The 21,757-nt window shown below is 49.5% G+C and overlaps 1 pseudogene; it reads right to left on the reverse strand.

Moving 5' to 3' along the window:
- LOC147684296 (protein Wnt-7b-like) overlaps positions 1-21,757 on the reverse strand; it is a 196,507-nt pseudogene that overhangs the window by 76,956 nt on the left and 97,794 nt on the right.

Here is a 21,757-nt window from a genome sequence, read left to right on the forward strand (position 1 = left end):
AACATGGAGGAGAATGACACAGTCACCAAGCAGACCTCTCAAGAACATTGAGGAAATTAACACAGTTGCCAAGCAGACCCTCTCAAGAACATGGAGGAGAGAAACACAGTCACCAAGCAGGCCTCTCAAGAACATGGAGGAGAGAAACACAGTCACCAAGCAGGCCTCTCAAGAACATGGAGGAGAGAAACACAGTCACCAAGCAGACCTCTCAAGAACATGGAGAGTAAAAGAGTCGCCAAGCAGACCTCTCGAGAACATGGAGGAAAGTAACACAGTCGCCAAGCAGGCCTCTCAAGAACATGGAAGAGAGAAACACAGTCACCAAGTAGACCTCTCAAGAACATGGATGAGAGAAACACAGTCGCCAAGCAGGCCTCTCAAGAACATGGAGGAGAGTGACACAGTCGCCAAGCAGGCCTCTCAAGAACATGGAGGAGAGTGATACAGTCGCCAAGCAGGCCTCTCAAGAACATGGAGGAGAGTAACACAGTCGCCAAGCACACCCTCTCAAGAACATGGAGAAGAGTAACACAGTCGCCAAGCAGGCCTCTCAAGAACATGGAGTAGAGTGATACAGTCGCCAAGCAGGCCTCTCAAGAACATGGAGGAGAGAAACACAGTCACCAAGCAGACATTTCAGGAACACAGAAGAGAGTAACACAGTCGCCAAGCAGACCTCTCAAGTACATGGAGGAAATTAACACAGTTGCCGAGCAGACCCTCTCAAGAACATGGAGGAGAGAAACACAGTCGCCAAGCAGACCTCTCAAGAACATGGAATAGAGTGACACAGTCACCAAGCAGACCTCTCAAGAACATTGAGGAAATTAACACAGTTGCCAAGCAGACCCTCTCAAGAACATGGAGGAGAGAAACACCGTCACCAAGCAGACCTCTCAAGAATATTGAGGAGAGTAACAGTCGCCAAGAAGACCTCTCAAGAACATGGAAGAGAGTAGCACAGTCGCCAAGCAGGCCTCTCAAGAACATGGAGGAGAGTGACACAGTCGCCAAGCAGGCCTCTCAAGAACATGGAGGAGAGTGATACAGTCGCCAAGCAGGCCTCTCAAGAACATGGAGGAGAGTAACACAGTCGCCAAGCACACCCTCTCAAGAACATGGAGGAGAGTAACACAGTCGCCAAGCAGGCCTCTCAAGAACATGGAGGAGAGTGATACAGTCGCCAAGCAGGCCTCTCAAGAACATGGAGGAGAGAAACACAGTCACCAAGCAGACCTCTCAAGAACATTGAGGAAATTAACACAATTGCCAAGCAGACCCTCTCAAGAACATGGAGGAAAGTAACAGAGTCACCAAGCAGACCTCTCAAGAACATGGAATAGAGTGACACAGTCACCAAGCAGACCTCTCAAGAACATTGAGGAAATTAACACAGTTGCCAAGCAGACCCTCTCAAGAACATGGAGGAGAGAAACACCGTCACCAAGCAGACCTCTCAAGAATATTGAGGAGAGTAACAGTCGCCAAGAAGACCTCTCAAGAACATGGAAGAGAGTAACACAGTCGCCAAGCAGGCCTCTCAAGAACATGGAGGAGAGTGACACAGTCACCAAGCGACCTCTCAAGAACATTGAGGAAATTAACACAGTTGCCGAGCAGACCCTCTCAAGAACATGGAGGAGAGAAACACAGTCGCCAAGCAGACCTCTCAAGAACATGGAATAGAGTGACACAGTCACCAAGCAGACCTCTCAAGAACATTGAGGAAATTAACACAGTTGCCAAGCAGACCCTCTCAAGAACATGGAGGAGAGAAACACCGTCACCAAGCAGACCTCTCAAGAATATTGAGGAGAGTAACAGTCGCCAAGAAGACCTCTCAAGAACATGGAAGAGAGTAGCACAGTCGCCAAGCAGGCCTCTCAAGAACATGGAGGAGAGTGACACAGTCGCCAAGCAGGCCTCTCAAGAACATGGAGGAGAGTGATACAGTCGCCAAGCAGGCCTCTCAAGAACATGGAGGAGAGTAACACAGTCGCCAAGCAGGCCTCTCAAGAACATGGAGGAGAGTGATACAGTCGCCAAGCAGGCCTCTCAAGAACATGGAGGAGAGAAACACAGTCACCAAGCAGACCTCTCAAGAACATTGAGGAAATTAACACAATTGCCAAGCAGACCCTCTCAAGAACATGGAGGAAAGTAACAGAGTCACCAAGCAGAGCTCTCAAGAACATGGAATAGAGTGACACAGTCACCAAGCAGACCTCTCAAGAACATTGAGGAAATTAACACAGTTGCCAAGCAGACCCTCTCAAGAACATGGAGGAGAGAAACACCGTCACCAAGCAGACCTCTCAAGAATATTGAGGAGAGTAACAGTCGCCAAGAAGACCTCTCAAGAACATGGAAGAGAGTAACACAGTCGCCAAGCAGGCCTCTCAAGAACATGGAGGAGAGTGACACAGTCGCCATGCAGGCCTCTCAAGAACATGGAGGAGAGTGATACAGTCGCCAAGCAGGCCTCTCAAGAACATGGAGGAGAGTAACACAGTCGCCAAGCACACCCTCTCAAGAACATGGAGGAGAGTAACACAGTCGCCAAGTAGGCCTCTCAAGAACATGGAGGAGAGTGATACAGTCGCCAAGCAGGCCTCTCAAGAACATGGAGGAGAGAAACACAGTCACCAAGCAGACCTTTCAGGAACACAGAAGAGAGTAACACAGTCACCAAGCAGACCTCTCAAGAACATGGAGGAGAGTAACACAGTCACCAAGCAGACCTCTCAAGAACATGGAGGAGAGTAACACAGTCACCAAGCAGACCTCTCAAGAATATTGAGGAGAGTAACAGTCGCCAAGCAGACCTCTCAAGAACATGGAGGAGAGTAACACAGTCACCAAGCAGACCTCTCAAGAACATGGAAGAGAGTAACACAGTCGCCAAGCAGACCTCTCAAGAACATGGAGGAGAGTGACACAGTCGCCAAGCAGGCCTCTCAAGAACATGGAGGAGAGTAACACAGTCGCCAAGCAGACCTCTCAAGAACATGGAGGAGAGTAACACAGTCAACAAGCAGACCTCTCAAGAACATGGAGGAGGGAAACACAGTCAACAAGCAGACTTCCCAAGAAAATTAGGAAGAGTACCACAGGCACCAAGCGGACCTCTCAAGAACACTAGGGAACGTAACACATTCAAGAGCAGACCTCTGAAGGACACGGAGGAGAGTAACACAGTCGCTAAGCCGACCTCTCAAGAACATTAAGGAAAGTAACACAGTCGCCAAGAAGACCTCTCAAGAACATGGAGGAGAGAAACACAGTCACCAAGCAGACCTCTCAGGAATATTGAGGAGAGTAACAGTCGCCAAGAAGACCTCTCAAGAACATGGAAGAGAGTAACACAGTCGCCAAGCAGACCTCTCAAAAACATGGAGGAGAGTGACGCAGTCGCCAAGCACACCCTCTCAAGAACATGGAGGAAAGTAACAGAGTCACCAAGCAGACCTCTCAAGAACATGGAAAGTGACACAGTCGCCAAGCAGACCCTCTCAAGAACATGGAGGAAAGTAACAGAGTCACCAAGCAGACCTCTCAAGAACATGGAGAGTGACACAGTCGCCAAGCAGACCTCTCAAGAACATGGAGGAGAGTAACAGAGTCACCAAGCAGACCTCTCAAGAACATGGAGGAGAGTAACACAGTCACCAAGCAGACCTCTCAAGAACATGGAGGAGAGAAACACAGTCGCCAAGAAGACCTCTCAAGAACATGGAGGAGAGTGACACAGTCGCCAAGCAGACCTCTCAAGAACATGGAGGAGAGAAACACAGTCACCAAGCAGACCTCTCAGGAATATTGAGGAGAGTAACAGTCGCCAAGAAGACCTCTCAAGAACATGGAAGAGAGTAACACAGTCACCAAGCAGACCTCTCAAGAACATGGAGGAGAGTGACACAGTCGCCAAGCAGACCCTCTCAGGAATATTGAGGAGAGTAACAGTTGCCAAGAAGACCTCTCAAGAACATGGAGGAGAGTGACACAGTCGCCAAGCACACCCTCTCAAGAACATGGAGGAAAGTAACAGAGTCACCAAGCAGACCTCTCAAGAACATGGAGAGTGACACAGTCGCCAAGCAGACCCTCTCAAGAACATGGAGGAAAGTAACAGAGTCACCAAGCAGACCTATCAAGAACATGGAGGAGAGTAACACAGTCGCCAGGAAGACCTCTCAAGAATATTGAGGAGAGTAACAGTCGCCAAGAAGACCTCTCATGAACATGGAAGAGAGTAACACAGTCGCCAAGCAGGCCTCCCAAGAACATGGAGGAGAGTGACACAGTCGCCAAGCAGACCTCTCAAGAACATGGAGGAGAGTAACAGAGTCACCAAGCAGACCTCTCAAGAACATGGAGGAGAGAAACACAGTCACCAAGCAGACCTCTCAGGAACATGGAGGAGAGTAACACAGTCGCCAATAACACCCTCGAAAGAACATGGAGGAGAGTAACACAGTCGCCAAGCAGGCCTCTCAAGAACATGGAGGAGAGTGATACAGTCGCCAAGCAGACCTCTCAAGAACATGGAGGAGAGAAACACAGTCACCAAGCAGACCTTTCAGGAACACAGAAGAGAGTAACACAGTCGCCAAGCAGACCTCTCAAGAACATGGAGGAGAGTGACACAGTCACCAAGCAGACCTCTCAAGAACATTGAGGAAATTAACACAGTTGCCAAGCAGACCCTCTCAAGAACATGGAGGAGAGAAACACAGTCACCAAGCAGACCTCTCAAGAATATTGAGGAGAGTAACAGTCGCCAAGAAGACCTCTCAAGAACATGGAAGAGAGTAACACAGTCGCCAAGCAGACCTCTCAAGAACATGGAAGAGAGTAACACAGTCGCCAAGCAGGCCTCTCAAGAACATGGAGGAGAGTGACACAGTCGCCAAGCAGGCCTCTCAAGAACATGGAGGAGAGTGATACAGTCGCCAAGCAGGCCTCTCAAGAACATGGAGGAGAGTAACACAGTCGCCAAGCACACCCTCTCAAGAACATGGAGAAGAGTAACACAGTCGCCAAGCAGGCCTCTCAAGAACATGGAGTAGAGTGATACAGTCGCCAAGCAGGCCTCTCAAGAACATGGAGGAGAGAAACACAGTCACCAAGCAGACATTTCAGGAACACAGAAGAGAGTAACACAGTCGCCAAGCAGACCTCTCAAGAACATGGAGGAGAGTGACACAGTCACCAAGCGACCTCTCAAGAACATTGAGGAAATTAACACAGTTGCCGAGCAGACCCTCTCAAGAACATGGAGGAGAGAAACACAGTCGCCAAGCAGACCTCTCAAGAACATGGAATAGAGTGACACAGTCACCAAGCAGACCTCTCAAGAACATTGAGGAAATTAACACAGTTGCCAAGCAGACCCTCTCAAGAACATGGAGGAGAGAAACACCGTCATCAAGCAGACCTCTCAAGAATATTGAGGAGAGTAACAGTCGCCAAGAAGACCTCTCAAGAACATGGAAGAGAGTAACACAGTCGCCAAGCAGACCTCTCAAGAACATGGAAGAGAGTAACACAGTCGCCAAGCAGGCCTCTCAAGAACATGGAGGAGAGTGACACAGTCGCCAAGCAGGCCTCTCAAGAACATGGAGGAGAGTGATACAGTCGCCAAGCAGGCCTCTCAAGAACATGGAGGAGAGTAACACAGTCGCCAAGCACACCCTCTCAAGAACATGGAGAAGAGTAACACAGTCGCCAAGCAGGCCTCTCAAGAACATGGAGTAGAGTGATACAGTCGCCAAGCAGGCCTCTCAAGAACATGGAGGAGAGAAACACAGTCACCAAGCAGACATTTCAGGAACACAGAAGAGAGTAACACAGTCGCCAAGCAGACCTCTCAAGAACATGGAGGAGAGTGACACAGTCACCAAGCGACCTCTCAAGAACATTGAGGAAATTAACACAGTTGCCGAGCAGACCCTCTCAAGAACATGGAGGAGAGAAACACAGTCGCCAAGCAGACCTCTCAAGAACATGGAAGAGAGTAACACAGTCGCCAAGCAGGCCTCTCAAGAACATGGAGGAGAGTGACACAGTCACCAAGCAGACCTCTCAAGAACATGGAAGAGAGTAACACAGTCGCCAAGCAGGCCTCTCAAGAACATGGAGGAGAGTGACACAGTCGCCAAGCAGGCCTCTCAAGAACATGGAGGAGAGTGATACAGTCGCCTAGCAGGCCTCTCAAGAACATGGAGGAGAGTAACACAGTCGCCAAGCACACCCTCTCAAGAACATGGAGGAGAGTAACACAGTCGCCAAGCAGGCCTCTCAAGAACATGGAGGAGAGTGATACAGTCGCCAAGCAGGCCTCTCAAGAACATGGAGGAGAGAAACACAGTCACCAAGCAGACCTTTCAGGAACACAGAAGAGAGTGACACAGTCACCAAGCAGACCTCTCAAGAACATGGAGGAGAGTGATACAGTCACCAAGCAGACCTTTCAAGAACATTGAGGAAATTAACACAGTTGCCAATCAGACCCTCTCAAGAACATGGAGGAGAGAAACACAGTCACCAAGCAGGCCTCTCAAGAACATGGAGGAGAGTAACACAGTCACCAAGCAGACCTCTCAAGAACATAGAGGAAATTAACACAGTTGCCAAGCAGACCCTCTCAAGAACATGGAGGAGAGAAACACAGTCGCCAAGCAGGCCTCTCAAGAACATGGAGGAGAGTAACACAGTCGCCAAGCACACCCTCTCAAGAACATGGAGGAGAGTAACACAGTCGCCAAGCAGGCCTCTCAAGAACATGGAGGAGAGTGATACAGTCGCCAAGCAGACCTCTCAAGAACATGGAGGAGAGAAACACAGTCACCAAGCAGACCTTTCAGGAACACAGAAGAGGGTAACACAGTCGCCAAGCAGACCTCGCAAGAACATGGAGGAGAGTGACACAGTCACCAAGCAGACCTCTCAAGAACATTGAGGAAATTAACACAGTTGCCAAGCAGACCATCTCAAGAACATGGAGGAGAGAAACCCAGTCGCCAAGCAGGCCTCTCAAGAACATGGAATAGAGTGACACAGTCACCAAGCAGACCTCTCAAGAACATTGAGGAAATTAACACAGTTGCCAAGCAGACCCTCTCTAGAACATGGAGGAGAGAAACACAGTCACCAAGCAGACCTCTCAAGAACATGGAGGAGAATGACACAGTCACCAATCAGACCTCTCAAGAACATTGAGTAAATTAACACAGTTGCCAAGCAGACCCTCTCAAGAACATGGAGGAGAGAAACACAGTCACCAAGCAGACCTCTCAAGAATATTGAGGAAATTAACACAGTTGCCAAGCAGACCCTCTCAAGAACATGGAGGAGAGAAACACAGTCACCAAGCAGGCCTCTCAAGAACATGGAGGAGAGAAACACAGTCACCAAGCAGACCTCTCAAGAACATGGAGAGTAACAGAGTCGCCAAGCAGACCTCTCGAGAACATGGAGGAAAGTAACACAGTCGCCAAGCAGACCTCTCAAGAACATGGAAGAGAGAAGCACAGTCACCAAGCAGACCTCTCAAGAACATGGAGGAGAGAAACACAGTCACCAAGCAGGCCTCTCAAGAACATGGAGGAGAGTGACACAGTCGCCAAGCAGGCCTCTCAAGAACATGGAGGAGAGTGATACAGTCGCCAAGCAGGCCTCTCAAGAACATGGAGGAGAGAAACACAGTCACCAAGCAGACCTCTCAAGAACATGGAGGAGAGTGACACAGTCACCAAGCGACCTCTCAAGAACATTGAGGAAATTAACACAGTTGCCGAGCAGACCCTCTCTAGAACATGGAGGAGAGAAACACAGTCGCCAAGCAGACCTCTCAAGAACATGGAATAGAGTGACACAGTCACCGAGCAGACCTCTCAAGAACATTGAGGAAATTAACACAGTTGCCAAGCAGACCCTCTCAAGAACATGGAGGAAAGTAACAGAGTCACCAAGCAGGCCTCTCAAGAACATGGAATAGAGTGACACAGTCACCAAGCAGACCTCTCAAGAACATTGAGGAAATTAACACAGTTGCCAAGCAGACCCTCTCAAGAACATGGAGGAGAGAAACACCGTCACCAAGCAGACCTCTCAAGAATATTGAGGAGAGTAACAGTCGCCAAGAAGACCTCTCAAGAACATGGAAGAGAGTAACACAGTCGCCAAGCAGGCCTCTCAAGAACATGGAGGAGAGTGACACAGTCGCCAAGCAGGCCTCTCCAGAACATGGAGGAGAGTGATACAGTCGCCAAGCAGGCCTCTCAAGAACATGGAGGAGAGTAACACAGTCGCCAAGCAGGCCTCTCAAGAACATGGAGGAGAGTGACACAGTCGCCAAGCAGGCCTCTCAAGAACATGGAGGAGAGTGATACAGTCGCCAAGGAGGCCTCTCAAGAACATGGAGGAGAGTAACACAGTCGCCAAGCACACCCTCTCAAGAACATGGAGGAGAGTAACACAGTCGCCAAGCAGGCCTCTCAAGAACATGGAGGAGAGTGATACAGTCGCCAAGCAGGCCTCTCAAGAACATGAAGTAGAGAAACACAGTCACCAAGCAGACCTTTCAGGAACACAGAAGAGAGTAACACAGTCGCCAAGCAGACCTCTCAAGAACATGGAGGAGAATGACACAGTCACCAAGCAGACCTCTCAAGAACATTGAGGAAATTAACACAGTTGCCAAGCAGACCCTCTCAAGAACATGGAGGAGAGAAACACAGTCACCAAGCAGGCCTCTCAAGAACATGGAGGAGAGAAACACAGTCACCAAGCAGGCCTCTCAAGAACATGGAGGAGAGAAACACAGTCACCAAGCAGACCTCTCAAGAACATGGAGAGTAACAGAGTCGCCAAGCAGACCTCTCGAGAACATGGAGGAAAGTAACACAGTCGCCAAGCAGGCCTCTCAAGAACATGGAAGAGAGAAACACAGTCACCAAGTAGACCTCTCAAGAACATGGATGAGAGAAACACAGTCGCCAAGCAGGCCTCTCAAGAACATGGAGGAGAGTGACACAGTCGCCAAGCAGGCCTCTCAAGAACATGGAGGAGAGTGATACAGTCGCCAAGCAGGCCTCTCAAGAACATGGAGGAGAGAAACACAGTCACCAAGCAGACATTTCAGGAACACAGAAGAGAGTAACACAGTCGCCAAGCAGACCTCTCAAGTACATGGAGGAAATTAACACAGTTGCCGAGCAGACCCTCTCAAGAACATGGAGGAGAGAAACACAGTCGCCAAGCAGACCTCTCAAGAACATGGAATAGAGTGACACAGTCACCAAGCAGACCTCTCAAGAACATTGAGGAAATTAACACAGTTGCCAAGCAGACCCTCTCAAGAACATGGAGGAGAGAAACACCGTCACCTAGCAGACCTCTCAAGAATATTGAGGAGAGTAACAGTCGCCAAGAAGACCTCTCAAGAACATGGAAGAGAGTAGCACAGTCGCCAAGCAGGCCTCTCAAGAACATGGAGGAGAGTGACACAGTCGCCAAGCAGGCCTCTCAAGAACATGGAGGAGAGTGATACAGTCGCCAAGCAGGCCTCTCAAGAACATGGAGGAGAGTAACACAGTCGCCAAGCACACCCTCTCAAGAACATGGAGGAGAGTAACACAGTCGCCAAGCAGGCCTCTCAAGAACATGGAGGAGAGTGATACAGTCGCCAAGCAGGCCTCTCAAGAACATGGAGGAGAGAAACACAGTCACCAAGCAGACCTCTCAAGAACATTGAGGAAATTAACACAATTGCCAAGCAGACCCTCTCAAGAACATGGAGGAAAGTAACAGAGTCACCAAGCAGACCTCTCAAGAACATGGAATAGAGTGACACAGTCACCAAGCAGACCTCTCAAGAACATTGAGGAAATTAACACAGTTGCCAAGCAGACCCTCTCAAGAACATGGAGGAGAGAAACACCGTCACCAAGCAGACCTCTCAAGAATATTGAGGAGAGAAACACAGTCACCAAGCAGACATTTCAGGAACACAGAAGAGAGTAACACAGTCGCCAAGCAGACCTCTCAAGAACATGGAGGAGAGTGACACAGTCACCAAGCGACCTCTCAAGAACATTGAGGAAATTAACACAGTTGCCGAGCAGACCCTCTCAAGAACATGGAGGAGAGAAACACAGTCGCCAAGCAGACCTCTCAAGAACATGGAAGAGAGTAACACAGTCGCCAAGCAGGCCTCTCAAGAACATGGAGGAGAGTGACACAGTCACCAAGCAGACCTCTCAAGAACATGGAAGAGAGTAACACAGTCGCCAAGCAGGCCTCTCAAGAACATGGAGGAGAGTGACACAGTCGCCAAGCAGGCCTCTCAAGAACATGGAGGAGAGTGATACAGTCGCCTAGCAGGCCTCTCAAGAACATGGAGGAGAGTAACACAGTCGCCAAGCACACCCTCTCAAGAACATGGAGGAGAGTAACACAGTCGCCAAGCAGGCCTCTCAAGAACATGGAGGAGAGTGATACAGTCGCCAAGCAGGCCTCTCAAGAACATGGAGGAGAGAAACACAGTCACCAAGCAGACCTTTCAGGAACACAGAAGAGAGTGACACAGTCACCAAGCAGACCTCTCAAGAACATGGAGGAGAGTGATACAGTCACCAAGCAGACCTTTCAAGAACATTGAGGAAATTAACACAGTTGCCAATCAGACCCTCTCAAGAACATGGAGGAGAGAAACACAGTCACCAAGCAGGCCTCTCAAGAACATGGAGGAGAGTAACACAGTCACCAAGCAGACCTCTCAAGAACATAGAGGAAATTAACACAGTTGCCAAGCAGACCCTCTCAAGAACATGGAGGAGAGAAACACAGTCGCCAAGCAGGCCTCTCAAGAACATGGAGGAGAGTAACACAGTCGCCAAGCACACCCTCTCAAGAACATGGAGGAGAGTAACACAGTCGCCAAGCAGGCCTCTCAAGAACATGGAGGAGAGTGATACAGTCGCCAAGCAGACCTCTCAAGAACATGGAGGAGAGAAACACAGTCACCAAGCAGACCTTTCAGGAACACAGAAGAGGGTAACACAGTCGCCAAGCAGACCTCGCAAGAACATGGAGGAGAGTGACACAGTCACCAAGCAGACCTCTCAAGAACATTGAGGAAATTAACACAGTTGCCAAGCAGACCATCTCAAGAACATGGAGGAGAGAAACCCAGTCGCCAAGCAGGCCTCTCAAGAACATGGAATAGAGTGACACAGTCACCAAGCAGACCTCTCAAGAACATTGAGGAAATTAACACAGTTGCCAAGCAGACCCTCTCTAGAACATGGAGGAGAGAAACACAGTCACCAAGCAGACCTCTCAAGAACATGGAGGAGAATGACACAGTCACCAATCAGACCTCTCAAGAACATTGAGTAAATTAACACAGTTGCCAAGCAGACCCTCTCAAGAACATGGAGGAGAGAAACACAGTCACCAAGCAGACCTCTCAAGAATATTGAGGAAATTAACACAGTTGCCAAGCAGACCCTCTCAAGAACATGGAGGAGAGAAACACAGTCACCAAGCAGGCCTCTCAAGAACATGGAGGAGAGAAACACAGTCACCAAGCAGACCTCTCAAGAACATGGAGAGTAACAGAGTCGCCAAGCAGACCTCTCGAGAACATGGAGGAAAGTAACACAGTCGCCAAGCAGACCTCTCAAGAACATGGAAGAGAGAAGCACAGTCACCAAGCAGACCTCTCAAGAACATGGAGGAGAGAAACACAGTCACCAAGCAGGCCTCTCAAGAACATGGAGGAGAGTGACACAGTCGCCAAGCAGGCCTCTCAAGAACATGGAGGAGAGTGATACAGTCGCCAAGCAGGCCTCTCAAGAACATGGAGGAGAGAAACACAGTCACCAAGCAGACCTCTCAAGAACATGGAGGAGAGTGACACAGTCACCAAGCGACCTCTCAAGAACATTGAGGAAATTAACACAGTTGCCGAGCAGACCCTCTCTAGAACATGGAGGAGAGAAACACAGTCGCCAAGCAGACCTCTCAAGAACATGGAATAGAGTGACACAGTCACCGAGCAGACCTCTCAAGAACATTGAGGAAATTAACACAGTTGCCAAGCAGACCCTCTCAAGAACATGGAGGAAAGTAACAGAGTCACCAAGCAGGCCTCTCAAGAACATGGAATAGAGTGACACAGTCACCAAGCAGACCTCTCAAGAACATTGAGGAAATTAACACAGTTGCCAAGCAGACCCTCTCAAGAACATGGAGGAGAGAAACACCGTCACCAAGCAGACCTCTCAAGAATATTGAGGAGAGTAACAGTCGCCAAGAAGACCTCTCAAGAACATGGAAGAGAGTAACACAGTCGCCAAGCAGGCCTCTCAAGAACATGGAGGAGAGTGACACAGTCGCCAAGCAGGCCTCTCCAGAACATGGAGGAGAGTGATACAGTCGCCAAGCAGGCCTCTCAAGAACATGGAGGAGAGTAACACAGTCGCCAAGCAGGCCTCTCAAGAACATGGAGGAGAGTGACACAGTCGCCAAGCAGGCCTCTCAAGAACATGGAGGAGAGTGATACAGTCGCCAAGGAGGCCTCTCAAGAACATGGAGGAGAGTAACACAGTCGCCAAGCACACCCTCTCAAGAACATGGAGGAGAGTAACACAGTCGCCAAGCAGGCCTCTCAAGAACATGGAGGAGAGTGATACAGTCGCCAAGCAGGCCTCTCAAGAACATGAAGTAGAGAAACACAGTCACCAAGCAGACCTTTCAGGAACACAGAAGAGAGTAACACAGTCGCCAAGCAGACCTCTCAAGAACATGGAGGAGAATGACACAGTCACCAAGCAGACCTCTCAAGAACATTGAGGAAATTAACACAGTTGCCAAGCAGACCCTCTCAAGAACATGGAGGAGAGAAACACAGTCACCAAGCAGGCCTCTCAAGAACATGGAGGAGAGAAACACAGTCACCAAGCAGGCCTCTCAAGAACATGGAGGAGAGAAACACAGTCACCAAGCAGACCTCTCAAGAACATGGAGAGTAACAGAGTCGCCAAGCAGACCTCTCGAGAACATGGAGGAAAGTAACACAGTCGCCAAGCAGGCCTCTCAAGAACATGGAAGAGAGAAACACAGTCACCAAGTAGACCTCTCAAGAACATGGATGAGAGAAACACAGTCGCCAAGCAGGCCTCTCAAGAACATGGAGGAGAGTGACACAGTCGCCAAGCAGGCCTCTCAAGAACATGGAGGAGAGTGATACAGTCGCCAAGCAGGCCTCTCAAGAACATGGAGGAGAGAAACACAGTCACCAAGCAGACATTTCAGGAACACAGAAGAGAGTAACACAGTCGCCAAGCAGACCTCTCAAGTACATGGAGGAAATTAACACAGTTGCCGAGCAGACCCTCTCAAGAACATGGAGGAGAGAAACACAGTCGCCAAGCAGACCTCTCAAGAACATGGAATAGAGTGACACAGTCACCAAGCAGACCTCTCAAGAACATTGAGGAAATTAACACAGTTGCCAAGCAGACCCTCTCAAGAACATGGAGGAGAGAAACACCGTCACCTAGCAGACCTCTCAAGAATATTGAGGAGAGTAACAGTCGCCAAGAAGACCTCTCAAGAACATGGAAGAGAGTAGCACAGTCGCCAAGCAGGCCTCTCAAGAACATGGAGGAGAGTGACACAGTCGCCAAGCAGGCCTCTCAAGAACATGGAGGAGAGTGATACAGTCGCCAAGCAGGCCTCTCAAGAACATGGAGGAGAGTAACACAGTCGCCAAGCACACCCTCTCAAGAACATGGAGGAGAGTAACACAGTCGCCAAGCAGGCCTCTCAAGAACATGGAGGAGAGTGATACAGTCGCCAAGCAGGCCTCTCAAGAACATGGAGGAGAGAAACACAGTCACCAAGCAGACCTCTCAAGAACATTGAGGAAATTAACACAATTGCCAAGCAGACCCTCTCAAGAACATGGAGGAAAGTAACAGAGTCACCAAGCAGACCTCTCAAGAACATGGAATAGAGTGACACAGTCACCAAGCAGACCTCTCAAGAACATTGAGGAAATTAACACAGTTGCCAAGCAGACCCTCTCAAGAACATGGAGGAGAGAAACACCGTCACCAAGCAGACCTCTCAAGAATATTGAGGAGAGTAACAGTCGCCAAGAAGACCTCTCAAGAACATGGAAGAGAGTAACACAGTCGCCAAGCAGGCCTCTCAAGAACATGGAGGAGAGTGACACAGTCACCAAGCGACCTCTCAAGAACATTGAGGAAATTAACACAGTTGCCGAGCAGACCCTCTCAAGAACATGGAGGAGAGAAACACAGTCGCCAAGCAGACCTCTCAAGAACATGGAATAGAGTGACACAGTCACCAAGCAGACCTCTCAAGAACATTGAGGAAATTAACACAGTTGCCAAGCAGACCCTCTCAAGAACATGGAGGAGAGAAACACCGTCACCAAGCAGACCTCTCAAGAATATTGAGGAGAGTAACAGTCGCCAAGAAGACCTCTCAAGAACATGGAAGAGAGTAGCACAGTCGCCAAGCAGGCCTCTCAAGAACATGGAGGAGAGTGACACAGTCGCCAAGCAGGCCTCTCAAGAACATGGAGGAGAGTGATACAGTCGCCAAGCAGGCCTCTCAAGAACATGGAGGAGAGTAACACAGTCGCCAAGCACACCCTCTCAAGAACATGGAGGAGAGTAACACAGTCGCCAAGCAGGCCTCTCAAGAACATGGAGGAGAGTGATACAGTCGCCAAGCAGGCCTCTCAAGAACATGGAGGAGAGAAACACAGTCACCAAGCAGACCTCTCAAGAACATTGAGGAAATTAACACAATTGCCAAGCAGACCCTCTCAAGAACATGGAGGAAAGTAACAGAGTCACCAAGCAGACCTCTCAAGAACATGGAATAGAGTGACACAGTCACCAAGCAGACCTCTCAAGAACATTGAGGAAATTAACACAGTTGCCAAGCAGACCCTCTCAAGAACATGGAGGAGAGAAACACCGTCACCAAGCAGACCTCTCAAGAATATTGAGGAGAGTAACAGTCGCCAAGAAGACCTCTCAAGAACATGGAAGAGAGTAACACAGTCGCCAAGCAGGCCTCTCAAGAACATGGAGGAGAGTGACACAGTCGCCATGCAGGCCTCTCAAGAACATGGAGGAGAGTGATACAGTCGCCAAGCAGGCCTCTCAAGAACATGGAGGAGAGTAACACAGTCGCCAAGCACACCCTCTCAAGAACATGGAGGAGAGTAACACAGTCGCCAAGTAGGCCTCTCAAGAACATGGAGGAGAGTGATACAGTCGCCAAGCAGGCCTCTCAAGAACATGGAGGAGAGAAACACAGTCACCAAGCAGACCTTTCAGGAACACAGAAGAGAGTAACACAGTCACCAAGCAGACCTCTCAAGAACATGGAGGAGAGTAACACAGTCACCAAGCAGACCTCTCAAGAACATGGAGGAGAGTAACACAGTCACCAAGCAGACCTCTCAAGAATATTGAGGAGAGTAACAGTCGCCAAGCAGACCTCTCAAGAACATGGAGGAGAGTAACACAGTCACCAAGCAGACCTCTCAAGAACATGGAAGAGAGTAACACAGTCGCCAAGCAGACCTCTCAAGAACATGGAGGAGAGTGACACAGTCGCCAAGCAGGCCTCTCAAGAACATGGAGGAGAGTAACACAGTCGCCAAGCAGACCTCTCAAGAACATGGAGGAGAGTAACACAGTCAACAAGCAGACCTCTCAAGAACATGGAGGAGGGAAACACAGTCAACAAGCAGACTTCCCAAGAAAATTAGGAAGAGTACCACAGGCACCAAGCGGACCTCTCAAGAACACTAGGGAACGTAACACATTCAAGAGCAGACCTCTGAAGGACACGGAGGAGAGTAACACAGTCGCTAAGCCGACCTCTCAAGAACATTAAGGAAAGTAACACAGTCGCCAAGAAGACCTCTCAAGAACATGGAGGAGAGAAACACAGTCACCAAGCAGACCTCTCAAGAACATGGAGGAGAGTAACAGAGTCACCAAGCAGACCTCTCAAGAACATGGACAGTTACACAGTCGCCAAGCAGACCCTCTCAAGAACATGGAGGAGAGAAACACAGTCGCCAAGCAGACCTCTCAAGAACATGGAGGAGAGTGACACAGTCGCCAAGCAGACCTCTCAAGAACATGGAGGAGAGAAACACAGTCGCCAAGCAGACCTCTCAAGAACATGGAGGAGAGTGACACAGTTGCCAAGCAGACCTCTCAAGAACATGGAGGAGAGTAACAGAGTCACCAAGCAGACCTCTCAAGAACATGGAGAGTGACACAGTCGCCAAGCAGACCCTCTCAAGAACATGGAGGAAAGTAACAGAGTCACCAAGCAGACCTCTCAAGAACATGGAGGAGAGTGACACAGTCGCCAAGCAGACCTCTCAAGAACATGGAGGAGAGTGACACAGCCGCCGAGCAGACCTCTCAAGAACATGGAGGAGTGTGACATAGTCACCAAGCAGACCTCTCAAGAACATGGAGGAGAGTAACACAGTCGCCAAGAAGACTTCTCAAGAACATGGAGGAGAGTAACACAGTCACCAAGCAGACCTCTCAAGAATATTGAGGAGAGTAACAGTCGCCAAGCAGACCTCTCAAGAACATGGAGGAGAGTAACACAGTCACCAAGCAGACCTCTCAAGAACATGGAAGAGAGTAACACAGTCGCCAAGCAGACCTCTCAAGAACATGGAGGAGAGTGACACAGTCGCCAAGCAGGCCTCTCAAGAACATGGAGGAGAGTAACACAGTCGCCAAGCAGACCTCTCAAGAACATGGAGGAGGGAAACACAGTCAACAAGCAGACTTCCCAAGAAAATTAGGAAGAGTACCACAGGCACCAAGCGGACCTCTCAAGAACTCTAGGGAACGTAACACATTCAAGAGCAGACCTCTGAAGGACACGGAGGAGAGTAACACAGTCGCTAAGCCGACCTCTCAAGAACATTAAGGAAAGTAACACAGTCGCCAAGAAGACCTCTCAGGTACATGGAGGAGAGAAACACAGTCACCAAGCAGACCTCTCAGGAATATTGAGGAGAGTAACAGTCGCCAAGAAGACCTCTCAAGAACATGGAAGAGAGTAACACAGTCGCCAAGCAGACCTCTCAAAAACATGGAGGAGAGTGACACAGTCGCCAAGCAGACCTCTCAAGAACATGGAGGAGAGAAACACAGTCGCCAAGAAGACCTCTCAAGAACATGGAGGAGAGTGACACAGTCGCCAAGCAGACCTCTCAAGAACATGGAAAGTGACACAGTCGCCAAGCAGACCCTCTCAAGAACATGGAGGAAAGTAACAGAGTCACCAAGCAGACCTCTCAAGAACATGGAGAGTGACACAGTCGCCAAGCAGACCTCTCAAGAACATGGAGGAGAGTAACAGAGTCACCAAGCAGACCTCTCAAGAACATGGAGGAGAGTAACACAGTCACCAAGCAGACCTCTCAAGAACATGGAGGAGAGAAACACAGTCGCCAAGAAGACCTCTCAAGAACATGGAGGAGAGTGACACAGTCGCCAAGCAGACCTCTCAAGAACATGGAGGAGAGAAACACAGTCACCAAGCAGACCTCTCAGGAATATTGAGGAGAGTAACAGTCGCCAAGAAGACCTCTCAAGAACATGGAAGAGAGTAACACAGTCGCCAAGCAGACCTCTCAAGAACATGGAGGAGAGAAACACAGTCGCCAAGCAGACCTCTCAAGAACATGGAGGAGAGTGACACAGTCGCCAAGCACACCCTCTCAAGAACATGGAGGAAAGTAACAGAGTCACCAAGCAGACCTCTCAAGAACATGGAGAGTGACACAGTCGCCAAGCAGACCCTCTCAAGAACATGGAGGAAAGTAACAGAGTCACCAAGCAGACCTCTCAAGAACATGGAGGAAAGTAACAGAGTCACCAAGCAGACCTCTCAAAAACATGGAGGAGAGTGACACAGTCGCCAAGCAGACCTCTCAAGAACATGGAGGAGAGTAACACAGTCGCCAAGAAGACCTCTCAAGAACATGGAGGAGAGTAACACAGTCGCCAAGAAGACCTCTCAAGAACATGGAGGAGAGTAACACAGTCACCAAGCAGACCTCTCAAGAATATTGAGGAGAGTAACAGTCGCCAAGCAGGCCTCTCAAGAACATGGAGGAGAGTGATACAGTCGCCAAGAAGACCTCTCAAGAACATGGAGGAGAGAAACACAGTCACCAAGCAGACCTTTCAGGAACACAGAAGAGAATAACACAGTCGCCAAGCAGACCTCTCAAGAACATGGAGGAGAGTGACACAGTCACCAAGCAGACCTCTCAAGAACATTGAGGAAATTAACACAGTTGCCAAGCAGACCATCTCAAGAACATGGAGGAGAGAAACACAGTCGCCAAGCAGACCTCTCAAGAACATGGAATAGAGTGACACAGTCACTGAGCAGACCTCTCAAGAACATTGAGGAAATTAGCACAGTTGCCAAGCAGACCCTCTCAAGAACATGGAGGAGAGAAACACAGTCACCAAGCAGACCTCTCAAGAATATTAAGGAGAGTAACAGTCGCCAAGAAGACCTCTCAAGAACATGGAAGAGAGTAACACAGTCGCCAAGCAGACCTCTCAAGAACATGGAAGAGAGTAACACAGTCGCCAAGCAGGCCTCTCAAGAACATGGAGGAGAGTGACACAGTCGCCAAGCAGGCCTCTCAAGAACATGGAGGAGAGTGATACAGTCGCCAAGCAGGCCTCTCAAGAACATGGAGGAGAGTAACACAGTCGCCAAGCACACCCTCTCAAGAACATGGAGAAGAGTAACACAGTCGCCAAGCAGGCCTCTCAAGAACATGGAGTAGAGTGATACAGTCGCCAAGCAGGCCTCTCAAGAACATGGAGGAGAGAAACACAGTCACCAAGCAGACATTTCAGGAACACAGAAGAGAGTAACACAGTCGCCAAGCAGACCTCTCAAGAACATGGAGGAGAGTGATACAGTCGCCAAGCAGGCCTCTCAAGAACATGGAGGAGACAAACACAGTCGCCAAGCAGACCTCTCAAGAACATGGAATAGAGTGACACAGTCACCAAGCAGACCTCTCAAGAACATTGAGGAAATTAACACAGTTGCCAAGCAGACCCTCTCAAGAACATGGAGGAGAGAAACACCGTCACCAAGCAGACCTCTCAAGAATATTGAGGAGAGTAACAGTCGCCAAGAAGACCTCTCAAGAACATGGAAGAGAGTAACACAGTCGCCAAGCAGGCCTCTCAAGAACATGGAGGAGAGTGACACAGTCGCCAAGCAGGCCTCTCAAGAACATGGAGGAGAGTGATACAGTCGCCAAGCAGGCCTCTCAAGAACATGGAGGAGAGTAACACAGTCGCCAAGCACACCCTCTCAAGAACATGGAGGAGAGTAACACAGTCGCCAAGCAGGCCTCTCAAGAACATGGAGGAGAGTGATACAGTCGCCAAGCAGGCCTCTCAAGAACATGGAGGAGAGAAACACAGTCACCAAGCAGACCTTTCAGGAACACAGAAGAGAGTAACACAGTCACCAAGCAGACCTCTCAAGAACATGGTGGAGAGTAACACAGTCGCCAAGCAGACCTCTCAAGAACATGGAGGAGAGTAACACAGTCACCAAGCAGACCTCTCAAGAACATGGAAGAGAGTAACACAGTCGCCAAGCAGACCTCTCAAGAACATGGAGGAGAGTGACACAGTCGCCAAGCAGGCCTCTCAAGAACATGGAGGAGAGTAACACAGTCGCCAAGCAGACCTCTCAAGAACATGGAGGAGAGTAACACAGTCAACAAGCAGACCTCTCAAGAACATGGAGGAGGGAAACACAGTCAACAAGCAGACTTCCCAAGAAAATTAGGAAGAGTACCACAGGCACCAAGCGGACCTCTCAAGAACACTAGGGAACGTAACACATTCAAGAGCAGACCACTGAAGGACACGGAGGAGAGTAACACAGTCGCTAAGCCGACCTCTCAAGAACATTAAGGAAAGTAACACAGTCGCCAAGAAGACCTCTCAAGAACATGGAGGAGAGAAACACAGTCACCAAGCAGACCTCTCAGGAATATTGAGGAGAGTAACAGTCGCCAAGAAGACCTCTCAAGAACATGGAAGAGAGTAACACAGTCGCCAAGCAGACCTCTCAAAAACATGGAGGAGAGTGACGCAGTCGCCAAGCACACCCTCTCAAGAACATGGAGGAAAGTAACAGAGTCACCAAGCAGACCTCTCAAGAACATGGAAAGTGACACAGTCGCCAAGCAGACCCTCTCAAGAACATGGAGGAAAGTAACAGAGTCACCAAGCAGACCTCTCAAGAACATGGAGAGTGACACAGTCGCCAAGCAGACCTCTCAAGAACATGGAGGAGAGTAACAGAGTCGCCAAGAAGACCTCTCAAGAACATGGAGGAGAGTAACACAGTCACCAAGCAGACCTCTCAAGAACATGGAGGAGAGAAACACAGTCACCAAGCAGACCTCTCAGGAATATTGAGGAGAGTAACAGTCGCCAAGAAGACCTCTCAAGAACATGGAAGAGAGTAACACAGTCGCCAAGCAGACCTCTCAAGAACATGGAGGAGAGTGACACAGTCGCCAAGCAGACCCTCTCAGGAATATTGAGGAGAGTAACAGTTGCCAAGAAGACCTCTCAAGAACATGGAGGAGAGTGACACAGTCGCCAAGCAGACCCTCTCAGGAATATTGAGGAGAGTAACAGTCACCAAGCAGACCTCTCAAGAACATGGAAGAGAGTAACACAGTCGCCAGGCAGACCTCTCAAGAACATGGAGGAAAGTAACAGAGTCACCAAGCAGACCTCTCAAAAACATGGAGGAGAGTGACACAGTCGCCAAGCAGACCTCTCAAGAACATGGAGGAGAGTAACACAGTCGCCAAGAAGACCTCTCAAGAACATGGAGGAGAGTAACACAGTCGCCAAGAAGACCTCTCAAGAACATGGAGGAGAGTAACACAGTCACCAAGCAGACCTCTCAAGAATATTGAGGAGAGTAACAGTCGCCAAGAAGACCTCTCAAGAACATGGAAGAGAGTAACACAGTCGCCAAGCAGGCCTCTCAAGAACATGGAGGAGAGTGACACAGTCGCCAAGCAGGCCTCTCAAGAACATGGAGGAGAGTAACACAGTCGCCAATAATACCCTCGAAAGAACATGGAGGAGAGTAACACAGTCGCCAAGCAGGCCTCTCAAGAACATGGAGGAGAGTGATACAGTCGCCAAGCAGACCTCTCAAGAACATGGAGGAGAGAAACACAGTCACCAAGCAGACCTTTCAGGAACACAGAAGAGAGTAACACAGTCGCCAAGCAGACCTCTCAAGAACATGGAGGAGAGTGACACAGTCACCAAGCAGACCTCTCAAGAACATTGAGGAAATTAACACAGTTGCCAAGCAGACCATCTCAAGAACATGGAGGAGAGAAACACAGTCGCCAAGCAGACCTCTCAAGAACATGGAATAGAGTGACACAGTCACCGAGCAGACCTCTCAAGAACATTGAGGAAATTAACACAGTTGCCAAGCAGACCCTCTCAAGAACATGGAGGAGAGAAACACAGTCACCAAGCAGGCCTCTCAAGAATATTGTGGAGAGTAACAGTCGCCAAGAAGACCTCTCAAGAACATGGAAGAGAGTAACACAGTCGCCAAGCAG

Source organism: Lissotriton vulgaris, chromosome 10, assembly GCF_964263255.1.
Source record: "Lissotriton vulgaris chromosome 10, aLisVul1.2, whole genome shotgun sequence".
Lineage (NCBI taxonomy): Eukaryota > Metazoa > Chordata > Amphibia > Caudata > Salamandridae > Lissotriton > Lissotriton vulgaris.